Genomic DNA, 17,399 nt, shown 5'->3' on the forward strand with positions numbered 1-17,399 from the left:
CCTATGACGTCCCCAAATAGTTCATTAGCCCCAGGTGCCCAAATTCCCTGCTTCCCTTTACAATGACCCAATATTTGCTTCAATATGACATTGCACTAAAATGTTTCAATGCATTTCCTCTTTAAGTTTTAAAGGACAACTGAAGTGAGAGGTATATGGAGGCTGCCATATTTATTGCCTTTAAAAGGAAATACATATTCTTCTCACTAAAGTTGTCCTTTAAAATCCCCTTTAAGTTTTAAAATCAATTTTTCTCAGAAACGATACCATTGTGACACAACTAGCTCCACACATCTATGACACAAATAAGTCATCATTTGATCTTTTCGTAGAGGAGAGAAAAAACGATTACTATTTCCCAATACTGGTATAAAGACATAACATAAAATCTCCTTCCTTCATGTGCTCAATGGAGTTTCTGTGTCTGGGTGAACTGAGAATTGCTGACATGATAGAAATGAGTCAATGATGTAGAGCAGATTTTGTTCACGCAGGGGAAAAAAAGAAGAAATAGAAACCCTGGATTAAAGCCAAATATAAGCGAGATCGGTGGTGGGCGAAGTAATAAAGGGACAAGATGAAATAAAATGTAGGTCAAATCTGACAAACATCACAGCTAAAAAGGATAAAAATGTTGACATAAGAAAATTACCTATAGAGGAGTCAAGGGAGGCATAAAATAGATAAATGATTCAATTCCCTTTAAAGATGGCGAGATACGAGGCGTTTTTACAGGTCTCCCTTTGATATATCATATTTTCCTTCATGCGGTTTACAAAGCAAGCGATGTCTTTAGTATGAATGAAGCGTAAAGCAATAAAGTGTAGAGTAATGGCAGGGCAGAACACAATGCTGTTATTTTTCATATTCGTTTTCCTCACGGTAAGCGGTGAATTATGAACATTGGTTACTTTTTTTCCATTTCGATTTACACAACCTTGTTTTAGCGCTCTACCAATGTTACTAATTTATCACCCGACAGGTGTTTTATTCACCTCTAGGTCTTTCTTCTGTCACATTTTCAACATAGAAATAAAATAGATAGCAGTGCGGAATGGCTCCCTTTGATCCTTTAGAATTCCGCCTAGAGTGCATGAGATTGGTGCAATAATTGATATTAAATAGGATTTCCTCCAGTAGAGCCGGGGGCTCCTCCTCACAAAGATTTCAAAGAACTAAAAAGGTAAATTTGGGAGCTCAAAAAAAATGTTTGACTTGAACGCCTGCCCAAGGCCGGTGACGGTGATACCATTGAGGCAAAGGTAGGGGCTAGTGCTAAAGGGCCCCCAGCTGTTGGCGGGCCCCCCTCCAGGGGGTCTTCTCCCGACTGTCCCAGGCCCCTGCTTGGTGTAAGGGCAGATTGACAAGTCTCAATTGTGTATATAATGTCAGCCACCTCCGGTACCTCCACAGGGGCCATCCATCCCTGCAGCTGCAGCCAGCACCTCCATGGTTAGCACAGATGACTGCAGGCGGGACCATGTGGCGTGTCTTGCAGCAAGGGAGCCTCAGTATCTTTTCCCAGGGAGGCAGCAGATTAGTTCCTCAATCCCTTTGTGGTGTCTGGTAAACTGCTGCTGCTGCACACGGGAGGGGTACGGAGGTGGACTAGGTGCTTAGAGGGGGCGGAAGCCTGCTTGAGGGCCCCATTTCTACCTCTGGGGAGGGGGCCTCCAAGTTACCTTTTGCCCCGGGGCCCCATGCCACTTAAACGTACACCTTAAAAATCTACACACAGTGAAAGGGAAATTTTGCTTCTATTTTAAAATTACTGTAAACAAATAAAACAGCTGCAGGAGTCTTTTTTGCAATTTAACATTACAAATTGGATTTCCATTATAGTTTGCAGCCAGCTAAGGATTTAAAGCAAACCTGTGTGGTTTGCAAACAAATATGACAGATTTACCTTAGGAGAGGGAAGCTTTTGGATCCATCTCCCTGCGCCTCTCCGTTCTAGCGCTTTGTCCTCCCCCAGCTTGCCACACTGTGCCTGCATACAGGGCCGGCCTTAGGTTTCCCAGGGCCCTGAGCGAAAGCTGATTTTTGTGCCCCCCTTCATCCTCTTCGCCCATGCGCGCATACACACAGGCCCATATGCAATTCACCTTTTCTCCTGAGACATCTCCTAGGACAGTGGTTCCCAAACTTTTTGACGCTGTGACACAAATGCTCAGATCTCTGTGACACGTCACATATGTATAATAGAAAAAATACTATTAATAACCATGAATGGATGGAAAGAGTGCTGAACCTAGAACCTTTCAGGAATATTAATAAAAACAGTGGGGAAGTTAGCCGCTACCCCCCATTTAGAATGATAGCACAGCATTATAGCTGCAGTGCGCCCCCCCCCCCCCAAAAAAAAACACCCTCAGACAGTATAGGTAGGTAGCCAGGTATAGGTGCCCCATGTATTGGATCTCATGTGTAGGTGCCCTCAATATAGGTTGCCAAGCATAGGTGCCCCCAGTATAGGAAGTCAGTTGAAGGTCTCCATCCCCCCATAGGTAGCCAGGCGTAGGTGCCTCCAGTATGGGTAGCCAGGTGTTGGCGCCCTCAGTATAGGCAACCAGCTATAGGCGCCCCCTTAGAAGCCGCTCCGGTCGCTCAGGTCAAAGGCCGGCTATGCCTGCATAGTGGCATGGACCTGCTTGGGCTTTGGTACTAAAGGTAATGCACAATCAGGTCCGTGCCACCGCGCATGCATGCACTGGCAGTAAGAGCTTATCAACGGTGTTACGGAGTGGGTAAGGCTGCAACGGTCCAGTGTAGGAGGAGGGGGGGGGGGGGGGGGGGTAAGAATCTGGATTATCCAGAGGCTTACCTCTAACTACAGTAGCTAAGTACCCATTAGGGCAGAGGTGTGCAAACTTTTTAGGCCAAGGGCCATAATGCCATTCTTGAGAGAGTGCTAGGGGGCCAAACTAGCGAAGTTAAACATAACTTTTGCTGATTGCCATTTGGTACACTATGCCTTTGAAACTTTGTCAAATAAAACATTTCCATGGTAAATAACCCGTATACCCAGGGGCGTAATAAAAGGGGATCAGAGGGCCCCAGCAACTAAAATTCCTGTCCTCCGATACAGGGAACTATACTTCCAATCAGGTGTTTTTGTGGCTACACTTGTTATGGGTGTGAAGATCATGATGACCACACTTGTTTTATGACCCTTATGAGATGGGTCCGAGGCCGTGAAGGGCACCAAGAAGAGGCAAGGAAAGACAAGACAAGACAAATAACATTTATATTGCGCTTTTCTCCTTGCGGACTCAAAGCGCCAGAGCAGAGCAGCAGCCACTAGGGCGCGCTCTATTGGCAGTAGCAGTGTAAGGGAGACTTGCCAAAGGTCTCCTACTGAATTAGTGCTGGCTTACTGAACAGGCAGAGCCGAGATTCGAACCCAGGTCGCCTGTGTCAGAGGCAGAGCCCTTAACCATTACACCATTAGCCAACTGGGTGTGAACATTTGGAGGGCCCCATCAAAATTTTGCTGGGGGGCCCCATGAATTGTAGTTACACCACTGCATATCCCATGTGCAGTTAGCACAGTGGCAGTTGCTATTGCTAATCAGTGGCTATTACTACTGATGGCAGTGGCAGCTGCTAATCAGTGGCTGCTACTGCTACAGTGGTGGCTGAAAACCTACAGGGAGAGGCAGAGCAGCAACATAAGATGGCCCCTTCATGCGGTACCACAGCTACGGCCTGTGAGATGCATGGAATTAACAACCGTTGAGAGCTTTGACACCACCAGAAAAGGCTGGGAGGGCTGCATTTGGCCAAAGGATGGAATTTGGACATGCCTGCATTAGGGGCACCTTTTACACTAGGGTTTCTTTTAACAAATTGTTTGTAAGGTCAAATCATGCTTCCTTGGACCAGGGCTATGGAGTCAGAGTCAAAAAGTTGGAGCAATTTTTGGGTACCTGAAGTTGGAATTTGTGGTTTCATAAACTGAAGAGTTGGAGTGGGATGGTTTTTGTACCAACTCCATAGCCCTGGTAAGTATTAGACTAAGGTGTCTGTGTCGGAGTCGGAGTCAGAGTAATTTTGGGTACCTGGAACTGGAGTCGGTGGTTTTGTAAACTGAGATATCGGAATCGGATCATTTTTGTACCGACTCAACGGCCCTTCTTGCCACCATGGAAACAGCTTTCTGTTTGCCATATAAAATGTACAAAAATTCCAGTCCTCATACACAAGTACATTTAGACACTTTAGAAACATACAAAAAAAAAAAACAAATAAAGCAAGCTGGAATAAAGATGGAAGAACCGACCTTTACATATTTCCTGGCTCTAAGGGTTCAGTGCAGGTGTTATGGACATGTAAGCCAAAACACTGGGAACAGTCCACAAAAAGAGTCTACAGCAAACCACCAATGCCAAAATCTTGTTTCTTGAATTGATAACTATAAAACATTGGTTACAGAGTAGGCTAAAGCCTAGTACTGTACACACAATGCATTTTTCCATAAGATTGACGGATCGTTCCAATAATTTCTGAACCCGATCAATAACACGATCAATTTTGGGTAGTTATCAATGGGAAAACAATTGCATTATCGATTGAGAGCAGTTTGTATGTCTACACCCTACGCAACCTTCCTATCAGATCGATTAGTCGATTTTCAGGCCTCAGTCTGGTCCTTATGAGAATTCATTATTATTCAATAATTGTGGGACTTTTATTGTATTTTAATTGCTTATATTGTTTTGTGGATATGTCCTAAAATCAAAGTGAATTTCCAATTTGTGCTTCATGATGATTTTTTCTTCAAGGGGACATCTGTTCTAGTTCTCTAATTTAAAATAAATTAGATTATTTGCATTTAAGATTAATTTTTTTGCTCTTCTCTTTTTTTGAATGTAGTATTGCTGGTTGACTCTATGCATAATTCAATACTGATTCAAAATATCCTCATTTTTATGCATACATGTAAATGTTAAAAGTGTAGTTGTTATGCATCAGCTGTTATGTAGCTGAAAAAGAAAATGAGAACAGGCTTTTAAAATCAATTTTCTGTTTATTATTTATTTTTAATTTCCCATCTGAATCGGCACTTCTACTTATTTTTTCCCAAAGGTTAATTATTGTTTTCAGATGAAACACTGCCATCTACTGTTGTTTGTCCTGCACAGAAGCACCAAGACATAAAAGGTTCATCTGTTATAAAGTGTTAAGCAATTACACCCTGCTGACATAGCCTTGCTTCTTTCAATAATGGATTAAATAGCTGTGTCAGATATGGGAGAGTTGTGTACTTTCTCTGAGGTCGGCGGCTACAATACAATTGTTTTTTGCTGCTCTTCTTTTAGCAGTATATACACCACCGGCTATATGCATATTATACATGGGGGCACAATTATACACTGGGGGCAGTGGAGAGGCGGCGGATGTGGCGTATTCCTGAGAGATTTCATGCTGAAATTGATAAGGAATCGGCCTGCAGTGTATAAGCAGCTGACAGATCTCTCTCTAATCAGATTTGATCAGAGAGAGATTTGTCTCTCGGTCGAATCTGCCAATCATCGCTAGATGTATGACTGCCTTTGAGCCAATTTTAGGAGGATCCAGTTAAAGGAACACTATCAATTAACATGTTTTTTTCAATTGAGATAGGAAATGTTTGGGAAGTGCTGCTAAGTACTGGTGTATACATTTGAATTCTTATCTCTTTGTTTAATGTTATCAAATTTCTTTCACACTTTTCTGATGGCAAATCTGACTGCAGAGTATACCATGAGGGGAAGGGGAATTACTTCACACTTCATCTGTTAGCCCTCTGTGTGTGTAAGAGAGAAAGCTCTGCCTGTCTCTAACTGAGCTCTCTGCAGAGAGCAGAGCAAATGTATCTGATGTGCAACATAAACATTTGTAATTGTGTGTGTGAAACCTGATGGGTAGTGGGTGGACTTTCAAGCGTTCCATCTTGTTGAGTCATTAGTTGCACAGAATAGGAACTTGTTACTTATTTTCCATACTTGGATTAACACTTTGGCAGCAAATGAAGACACTCCGATTCCTTGCTCTTATTTAGGATCCATCCATGTGGAATAGCCATGTTTTCCTTACAGGTGTTTTTTACATGTAAGCAGGCTGAAATAAGGTGTACCAATAATTTCCTAAGCAGTAGTGGTGGATTTACCATAAGGAACTGTAGGCACATGCCTACAGGCGCCTGCTGGTGGAAAGGTGGCTCATTCTCCTCCAAGCACCTCCCTTCCTCCTTCCCTGTGCAGAGTCCTGATGAGAGTGTAAATGGGAGGTTACTCACCCTGCTTTCAGTATTCCACTGAAGATATCTCCCTTCTGTTAGGGGCACCTCTAGCTACTTAATACTGAGGTTCCTCTAGCTACCTAATACTGGGGGGAATATCTAGCTACTTAATACTGAAGGTACTTTTGGCTACCTAAAACAAAGGGGCGCCTGTAGCTACCTATGACAGGCAAGGGAAGTAAGGGAGAAGTGATAGCTGGACCAGCCAGCACACTTGAGGTGCATTTTGGTGGGGGGTTGTAGGTTCATGGAGGGCAAAGTTTAAGGTGCCAGGACATCTGTACCCATAGGCCCCTGTGAGGTAAATCCGGGCCTGCTTTAAAGGGAACCTGAAGTGAAGGTGATATGGAGGCTGCCATATTTATTTTATTTTAAACAATACCAGTTGCCTGGCTGTCTTGTTGATCCTCTGCCTCTAAAGGTGGCCATACACTGGTCGATTTGCCATCAGATTCGACCAAAAGATAGATCCCTCTCTGATCGAATCTGATCAGAGAGGGATCGTATGGCCACCTTACTGCACACAGATTGTGAATCGATTTCAGCCTGAAACTGATCACAACCTGTGGAGCTGCCGCTGCTGCCGCCCCCCCTCCCCCGCATACATTGCTGTCTTCTTCTCCGCCTGGTCCCGGCATCTTCTCCGCATCGGCTCCCGGCTGGCATCTTCTTCCATCACCTTCCGCATCACACATCCGGCATCCGCGTATAACTTTCTGTCACTCCAGTGACAGCGGAAGTTCAAATAGAGCGCCCTCTATTTGTACTTCCGCTGTCACTGCAGTGACACAGGAAGTTATGCCGGATGCCGTGATGCGGAAAAGATGCCAGCCGGGAGGTGACAGCGGTGACAGCGGGGACTCGCGCTGGCGGAGCAGGTAATGTATCTCTGCTGTATTGCGTCGGTCGTCAGGCATTCGAATGCCGCTATCGACGCACTCCCGAACCCGCCGGCGACTGAGAAAAATCTTCCGCACGGATGGATCGACGGGGGTCGACGGGAACGATGGATTTTGGACGGAAATCCATCGTTCTGTCAGCGGTGTGCGCGGCGAGTTTACGGCCGTTTCGATCACTGTGATCGAAACGGCCATATTTCGGTGGGAAAATCGTTAGGTGTATGGGCCCCTTAATTCTTTTAGGCCCTGAACAAGCAGGCAGATTAGATGTTTCTGACAAAAATCTGATAACATTAGCTGCATCATGCTTGTTTCAGGTGCATGATTCAGACACTACTGATGGGTGACTTCCAGGCTACTGGTACTGTTTAAAATGAAATAAATATGGCAGCCTGCATATACCTCTCCCTTTAAGGTACCTGCAGTGAAGTTTCACTTTAAAGCAAACATGAACTGAAAATAAACTTGTAGACAAAACAAAGGCATCCAATCAGAATAAAATTATTCAAAAAAAATGTTTAATAAGGGAGGTAGGGGTGGACTTACCAAAGAAGAATCAGTGGATTACGACAGCAAAAGACTTTTAATATGTGCTCCAAAAATTTGCAACGCATTTTGTGGACATTCATCCATTCCGCTTTTTTCTTCTATGTTGTTGAAAATTAACTTATCAGATGAATATTTGTATGTGTAGTTAATGTGTATGTGTAGTTGAAAAGGTCAATAGAACTTAACAGCAGTCTTTTTATTTTCAGTGTAAAGCAGTTCTTGGTTTTGATACAGTATCTCTATGCCCCGCGGGAGGATTACTACCATTACAAGGGTATAGATATACGTACCTCGCCGCCTGTTAGTAAACTTATCAGTGAATAGTAACACAGTTACCATTTACAGATCAAAGTGCTTGTGATCAATGATCACCGGCATCAACGAGATACCGGTGGCCATTGATAAAATGATAGTGAAAGCATACACACACACATGACTTTCTTGGGTACTGTTCTAGTGCACAGGAATAAATGGGGGGGGGGGGAATCTAGTGGCCAAATAGTAAAATTACACCCTAACACATTAATTTATATAAAAATACATAAATCCCTCATTAAAATTAACCCCTTACCTCCCCCACTCTCCCATAGTTAACAAAATAAAACGTTTGCATATAAAAAATACATTAATAATTACCTTAGAGACTCAACTTTTAAGCATGTATGTCACAAGGATAAATTACTGTTATTTTTTGCAAATAAGGGCTTGTGATTAGCGACGGATGCAAAATTGAGAAAATACACTTTTATTTCCAAATATTGTTGCCATACATTGTGTTAGTGAAATAATTTAGACACTGTAATAACAGGGACAAATGGGCAAATAAAATGTGCGGGTTTCATCCACAGTAGCATATTTTATCTTAAAACAATAAATTGTAAAAAATATGAAAATATAGAATTTTACATTTTTTTTATTATTCCCGTTAATATGCAGTTAGAATAAAATAATTCTTAGCAAAATGTACCACCCAAAGAAAGCCTAATTGGTGATGAAAAAGACGAGATCATTTAGTTGTGATAAGTAATGATAAAGTTATGAAATGAAAGGGAGAAGCGCTGTAAGGTGAAAATTGCTTTGGTCCATAATGGGAAAACACCTTAGTCGTGAACTGGTTAAGGGCTAAATTTGTAAGACTGATGTAAAATCTGCTTCATTGAGCTACAAAACAAAATAAATATTAGCTTTACAGTCCTGATTTGTTATCAGAAGTACCTCCTCAGCCAAACAGAAGTGTTTTGGTTTCTGTTTTCTTTGCAGGAGAGCCTAGGCTGAATTTGTCTGGCGTTAGACTGCCTCATTTGTGTAGATATTAGTAGGTCAGTAGTACCTGTGTTTATCTCATCATGTCACATGTCAGTATTGTTTAAGGTACCTGCACAGGTCCACAGTGTTGCAATCTTTAGCTGGATTGAGAGCAGAACTATCTTTTCACAGCTGCAACAGGTATGGTATGCAGACTCTAAATGTATACAGTAGAAGCTCTAACTAAGCTAATGAGGCAGCAATGTACATCTTTAATTAGAGCGTATGGACTGTACTCCTTTTCCTTATGCAGTGTAAAGAAAGCACCGTTACTTTTCTGTTCCCCTGTAGCGAATACATTTGAAAGCACCACGAGCTAAATTGGATGTGGGCTTTAATAATAAAAAGATGGTGTATTAAAGGGCACAGGAAACAGCCGGTAGTAGAATATCGGTATATTTACAGATAATAGTACAGATGATAATTTGAACATTAGTGGTATAAAAAAACAACAACAGCCTTTTAAGCTTAAAAAAGATACAGAAGTAATGACCTTTTGAACTTTACTGCAGTAAAACCTCATTATTCTCTACTACTATACTCTACTCCATATCTCTCTACTATATTACTTGACAGATATCTGTTTTTAAGGTTCTATTTACTTTTCAGGAAACCTGACTGAATTTGACAAGCTGATCAATAAACACTTTTAGATAACAACTCATGTTGTTCTTTTTTTTTTTTCAATCTCTATAACTTACAACATTTAATAGCATGAGAAAAAAAACAAATGTATTACACTTTCCTTCAATATCCCATCCACACCTTTCAGTTTGTGTATTAAGATTTCTGAAATTACTACAGTACATCCTTTGCAAAAGATCAAACATAAATGCTTAGCAATACAAACGCACATATATTTGTATCTGAATTTAGCTACATTTAAAATGATTGAACAAAAGAAATTGTTCACAACTACTTAATAATAAGCGTGCATAGGCTGAACAAATTAGAAATATATAGGGGACAGAAGCCTATAAATAGCACCACTCATGGGATAGATAAAAGTATAACAATCCTTATTCAATATCATCATCGTTATATCACAATTCAAGATAATTTACCAATAAAATTTACATAAAAAGTCCCGATAGGCAATGTGAAATAGTGTGGCATGAACGTGATATCGGAGGTTGATGCAGAGGAGAAAACCAAGCCAGCCCAGCGGCCCACACATGAGGTAGAGCCCGCTAAAACCCTGTGTGATTTTATGCATACTTTTATTGTAAGTTTGCACTCTTATTCATATTAAATTTTGTATATGGTGTTATGCTATGGTGGCCTGAATGTTCTTTATCTGAGGTGTATTGATACATGAGAACTGTGCAAGAAGAAGCTGTCTCAGTGAGTCCTGAGAGGTGGGGTCTGCCTAGATGACCCCAGTGTGTGATGGACCCATCTAGTAGAGGGTCAGATATAAAGGATGAGTGCCCGCTTCTGAGGGTGAGGTGGTGGTGTCTTGCTTCAAAATAGTCTGAAGGTTGCCTTCTTGGATGTGGACCTCGAATCCTATGTCGTGTTACTTGGTGGTGGAAGAATATAGTAATTTTTCTTTACTAATGGGCTAATGTTATCTATGTGCACTATCATAATATTATAAAAAAAAAGGGAACACCGAGAGCCCAATATAGTGTAGTATGTATTGAATTACCGGAGAATAATAAATATGAGAATAAAATACTCACAAACCAGGGTTACCATCCAGGCAACCACTGAATAGGCAGGTGAGGAGATTAGACCTGTCCTCACTCAGGATTAAGAAGTCGCTCTCTGTAGATCGGAAAAAAAGGGGGTAGGTCACCCTCCAATCAGCAAAGATCCACAAGGACTCGACCCTCCAAAGTGAATTACAGCGAAATATTTATTTTTTTATAGCGGTGTTACAGCACACTAAAAAGCACAACGTTTCGGGCAGAGGCCCTTTCTCAAGTGCTCATCTCATTTGGAGATGTCGGATTTTGAGAGAACATATTTTATTGGTGCTGGGGCCCCCACTGGCATTAGAGGTTACTGCAGGTTTATTGACGACCTATTCTTTGGGTGGTCAGGTACAGAGGAGGAGTTGTGCCGGTTTTTCAGTACAGTGAATGATATACATGAAACTATCAAATTTAAAATGGAGTATAATACCCATTCACTACATTTCCTTGATGTGGAGGTTAGGAAGAAGTCGGGACATTTCGAAACCGACCATGACAGAAAAGAAACCGATAAAAATGGATATCTATTGGCCAACAGTTGCCACCCTAAACCACTGGTGAATGGGCTCCCTAAGAGTCAATATGTTAGAATACGGAGGATTACATCCTCAGATGAACTGTATGCGAAGCAGGCACGGCTCCTCACGCAGGATTTTGTTAAAAGGGGCTATAGTAAATTAAGATGTGAGGAAATAGCAGCAGAGGTGGGAGGATTGGATCGTGAAGCATTGAGAACATACAATAGGGAGAAACAGGACGAGAGAAATGAAGTCAATTTTGTTACTACTTTTTGTCGAGAATCGACTGTTCTGCGAGATACGATGTCTAAGTTTTGGCCGGTGATTGAGGCTGATCCCCAGTTATCCACCATTTGCAGGAACCCTCCTAGATTTGTATATAGAAGGGGGAAATCTATTAGGGACCATCTTGTCCGTGCTGATATAGGGAGAACAGGGGTGCCCACACAAATGTTTTTAGGAACACCAAGAGTAGGCACCTTTCCCTGTCTGCATTGCCAAAATTGTAATGGTATTATCAGGGGGGCTGAGGTTAGACATCCACGACAGGGTACCCCGATATCCCTTAAAGATTATGCGACATGTGATACCAAAGGGGTGGTCTATTATATTAAATGCCCCTGTGGGTTGGCCTATGTAGGGCAGACTAAGAGAGACGTCAAGTCTCGACTTAATGAACATAGGAGCAATATACAGAACCCCAATATAATAAAAGGGGGGAGGAGGAAAGAAATCGGGATCCCCCCTTAGCAAGGCATTTCAAGGAATTTGGACACAGGGTGAGTCAGCTGAGATGGATGGTGCTGGAGGTGGTGCAGTTCCATGAGGGACAGGATCGCAGGACCACTTTATTAAGACATGAAGCTTGGTGGATGGAAAAACTGGGTACTCAGTCACCGCATGGCCTCAACGAAGACTTTAGTCTTAGGTGCTTCTTATGAGTATATATTTTTGCCGCTCTCTGATCCTTTAAGGATCATATGTACCTTTAAGTAATGTGCCCGCCCCCCAATTAGTTTGGGTGTGGTGTGTAAGTAAAGTTTTATATATTCACAATGTGTTGCCAGATGACTTGAGCACTTGAGAAAGGGCCTCTGCCCGAAACGTTGTGCTTTTTAGTGTGCTGTAACACCGCTATATAAAAATAAATATTTCACTTTGGAGGGTCGAGTCCTTGTGGATCTTTGCTGATTGTCTGGACTATATGTGAGGTGTGATGGGCCTCTGACCGCATTGGACTCCCCGTGTGACACAAAGACTCCTCTGTGGCCGGCAGGTACGCTTGGCTTTTGGTAGGTCACCCTCCACCAGGGGAGGACACAATGCTAGTAGTAGAAAACAGAGGCGCCAGCAGGATAAAAGTTGTCTAAAAACTTTAAAATGCTTGGGAGGCAGCTGTGGACTTAGCTCCAACAAGCAGACACATTAACTGTCAATTTCGACAAATTTATTGTATATTCCCCAAAATAGATGCATCACATTTCGCAGGCATAACCCGCTTCATCAGGCAATAGGTAGGGATACAAAAAATTGGTTGTCAGGAACACGATTAGCGCCTCTGTCTGTCAGTAATGTCAGTGGTGACCCGGCACACACTGACATTATGCCTATTACCTATGTAATTTGAAAGAGCTTTAAATAAATACAGATTTTAAAGATGGTGCGGATCCTTCCAACTGATATAGGCTTCAGCCTATGACAGTCAATCACTTCTGTCTTCTCCAGGGGGACAGCCGTGTCACGCCCCTTAACAATGGGATAGGCTAAAAGCTTAATTTGTTATAGATATACATATGCGCAAAGGGAGATACTGGTTGCTTGGTAGTTGGAAACAGCTGTTATTTCCCAAAATCCAATGAGCTTCACAGACAGGAAACTGGATTTCTCATGGGAAAGGAGGTATCAGCTACTGATTGGGATGAAGTTCAATCCTTGGTTACAGTCCCTCTTTAAGGTGTTAGTTACTTGTGGATCAGTAACGCCTCTCCTGAAAGTAGTATAAGATGTTGTGTAGTTACACAGATCATTAGCATATTATGGTGAGTGATAGGCATATGGAGCACAGATTTGTCTTCTTGATTCTATGAGCATTCAAAATAAATCTGGTAAACAAGCTGTCAAATGTAACCTGTTTATCCAGCAGAAAAAATGGGAGGTTGGACTACAGACAGCAGATGGCTGCAGTACACAGTGATGAGGGAGCAAGCATGCCTGAGCATTGACAAAAACTCATCATACTCAGCTATAGTGTTGGTGTTCAAATTCAGGATCCTGCATTTGAAAACTTGAATTATACAGAACACCACGCTTCAGCATCTAAGCTAGTGGACAGGGTCACAGGGTTGTGGTCCACGTTGCACTTCACCTGACTTCAATGTTTCCTCCCTCCATGCCACAAAAGGGTGAGGGACACATGCGCCCTCTAGTGGTGTTTCATGTAGCTACCACTCTGGTAGCTTTACATGAAACAAAAAAACCCCAAAAAAATGGATTTCTGCCTATTTGGCAGAAAAAATAAACCTCCAGGAAGGTTAAAGGACTACTGAAGTTAGAAGAATATGGAGGCTGCCATATTTATTTCCTTTTAAGTAATACCAATTGCCAGGCAGTACTGCTGATCTATTTGACTGCAGTGGTATCTGAATTACACCAGGAACAAGCATGCAGCTAATATTGTCAGATCTGACAAAAATGTCAGAAATACCTGATCTGCTGCATGCTTGTTCAGGGTCTATGGCTAAAAGTATTAGAGGCAGAGGATCTGCAGGACAGACAGGCAACTGGTATTGCTTAAAAGGAAATAAATATGGCAGCCTCCATATCATTCTCAGTTCAGTTGTCCTTTAAGTGAGCAACTGTGGTTTCCTATGATGCATCACTCCAGAATATGCAAATCATCTCTTTAAGCCCTTGAAAGCCAGGCACACATTCAGAACCGTTGGTCTATAGTGATCCTATAGCTTATTATAATTTAATATAAATACATTTTTACAGAGTCATATTAATACAACACGTATGCAGCCTGTTTTAAACTTTCCACTCCTCGTCAGTGATTGATATAGCTCTATGGGGATAGTGCTTGGACCAGTACTTAGTACAGAATACCCAGTTTGCTCATGGTGACTCAAAACCACTTGTTAAGTATAAAGGCGTTTTCAGTTATCTTTTAGCCCCTTCGGCAAGTGGTTCTGGGTCATCATGGCCCATCTGGGTATTCTGTTTGTCTGTAATATTGAGGGTTTTTGAAAGCTGGAAGCATAGGCTTTGCAATTTATGTCTGTTTTTTTGTTGTTGGTTGTTTGTTTTTGTTTAGTATGGTACTTCAGTCTTTGACAAATACTGACCACATAGTGATGCTTGCAATAGTCACATTACTTATCGGCCAATAAAAATGTGTTCCTTTTTCCTTTCGCTGCCTGAAAGAGTTAAACATCAGGTATGCAAGTGACAGTTTCTGTAGAGGTTGGGACTGAGCCGAACTATAGCCCAGCCCTCAATGATAAGGAATTACTTTCCCGGAAGAAAATCGCTTCTGAGAGCAGTAAAGAGATGAAAAGGGTCAACAGTTCATAGATTTTAGTGCTGGCATATTTCAATGAAAGTCATTTTACAGAGACAATGAAATAGTACAAACTTAAAAAGTAGATTTAAATATAAAATAAGACTGTGGGATATCTAAAACAGTAATTTTTAGGAAAAGGGGAATAGATACAATTGTTTATCTCATGTTTATTTTCACCTTGTGTTTCCTTTAAGCTGCCCATATACAGGCAGATTATAGCCCTATATGCTAAAACCTTTTTGATTGGAATGCAATTAGATAGTGGTAGTGGTACATTCAGCCTCAATGGTATTCAGCAGAATCTATCAAGCATCAATTAAACTGCAAGCTTTGTACTGCTCTATGCAGTTCAACACTATGGGCCGATCGAATGATCAGGCCACATGCCCCAATTTCTCACCGACTCAATCAGAGTGATTGAATCAGCCATATATATCGACTGAGAAATTGGTGAGTGGCCTGCCTTACTCTCACTGATAGCTGATTAGAGGTCATAAAACTGCTATATGACTGATAAAAACACTTATTACTACATTCAATAGGTAAATGTTTTTCAGTATGGGAGCTGAATAAACATTATCATTTACCAGAGGCAGTCAAAACTTTAAGCTTAGATTTTTGACTTTTAAAATTAAAATAAGGCTACTGGTTTCCAGTCCTATTTAAAGAGAACCAGAGACCACAGAAAAACGATGTTATACATACCTGGGGCTTCCTCCAACCCCATCAGCCTGGATCGCTCCCACGCCGCCATCCTCCGCTGCCTCTGTCCGCTGGTACCGGGTCCCATCATTTTGGGCAGTCAAGTCAGTCGACGCAAGCGCAGTGCGCTCCCTCCGTACTGTGCAGGCGCATGCGTATAGAGCCGGAGGGAGCCCCTGTGCATGCAGAAGACTGGTCGCGTCTGGCGGAAGTGACGGGACCCGGTACCAGCGATACAGGCTGTGGAGGACTGTGGCATGGGAGCGATCCAGGCTTATGGGGCTGGAGGAAGCCCCAGGTATGTATGACATCTTTTTTCATTTTTTAGAGATCGTTTGTCTCTGGTTCCCTTTAAGATTGGGACTATAGATACATTTGTGCATCTCATCCGTTTATTGTCACTTTAGGTTTGTTTTAACTCCTTTCCACAGGATTCTGAACGCTAACGATATGCAGCAAGTGAAGATCATGGAACTACTGAGCTGCTCATGTGTCCTGGTAAGCAGTAAGCAGTGAAGCTGGTATTACAACCAGGTTATGCAGAAAGTAGTTGAGTATTGATGGCAGCGCTATATCTTCCCTAGCATGCTCCTCCTGTTACTATAGCAATGTAGCAACTGGCCGCATGGCATCCACCCCCTACATTTCCTCTATAGTGGACCTGAACTCAGACCTCCTCTCTGCACTAAAAGACAGCATAATAACCTTTAAACAAAAAAACATTTATTTGTTACAGCTGATACAAATCCTAAAATAAATCTGCTCAGTTTCTACTTCCTGATTCATGGAAGCAGACATACTGTTTACAGCCTGTGCTTTCAAATGGGCTTATCTGCTTATCTGCCATAGGCAGTCATGTGACGCAGGAAGAGATCAAATTACAACTTGAGATTAGACACAAATGAGGGGGAATTAGACAACCTAAATTCTCCGAATACACACAGGGTGCATTTCTCTATGTTTTCCTTCTGTCCCATGCAAGAGTTCGGGTCCACTTTAATCATCCTCTCTGTGCAGATCAGCCTGGAGGCAGGTCATTACATGTGGAAAGCACATTTCCAGCTTACAATAATGGCTATGAAGGTCAAGATAGTGTGTGGTAAGAACAGAGCAGGCTGTGCTCTCAGGTCAGTAAATTAAGGGAATTTGTATTCGTTATTTCAGTTCTGCCGCTCTTTTGGGGGAAAATACAGTTCTAAATCTCAGTGCCAAGCTTTTCACTTTCACAAACACTTCAGAAAAAAAGAGATGCACTAGTAACTCTGTATGATTATAAATAAGACTTTAAAGCAGGGGTAGGGAACCTATGGCTCGGGAGCCAGATGTGGCTCTTTTGATGGCTGCATGTGGCTCACAGACAAATCACTAGGGGTTGATTCACTGAGCTACACTGCTCAAGCAGCACAGCTTACTGTGGCAGTGCAAGTAAAATTTTCAAATTAGGCACACTACTGCTGCTGTGCACTACTAACTTACTTGCGCTCCCCCCAAAACAAACAGCTGCTTTAATTGTCCCACTCTGGACCCTGTCAGTTCCAGTGACTTTGTAGGATGATATCCCCACAATTTGATTGACCCACTTGACAGGCAGCCTGTTGGGCCAAAGGGCGGGGATCTCGTCCTACAAAGCCCCTGAACAAGCATGCAGATGAGGTGCTCTGACTGAATTCAGACTGGATTAGCTGCATGCTTGTTTCAGGGTGTGATTCAGCCACTATTGCAGTCACAGAGATCAGCTGGACTGCCAGGCAACTGGTATTGTTTACAGGAAACATCCATATCACTCTCAGTTAAGGTTCCCTTTAAGCAACGTAATGTTTCTATTGCATTGAGCATAAATAGTAAATGCTAGGCCAGCTTCAGTTAGTACTGTTGTGGTAC

This window comes from Hyperolius riggenbachi, chromosome 7, assembly GCF_040937935.1.
Source record: "Hyperolius riggenbachi isolate aHypRig1 chromosome 7, aHypRig1.pri, whole genome shotgun sequence".
Classification (NCBI taxonomy): domain Eukaryota; kingdom Metazoa; phylum Chordata; class Amphibia; order Anura; family Hyperoliidae; genus Hyperolius; species Hyperolius riggenbachi.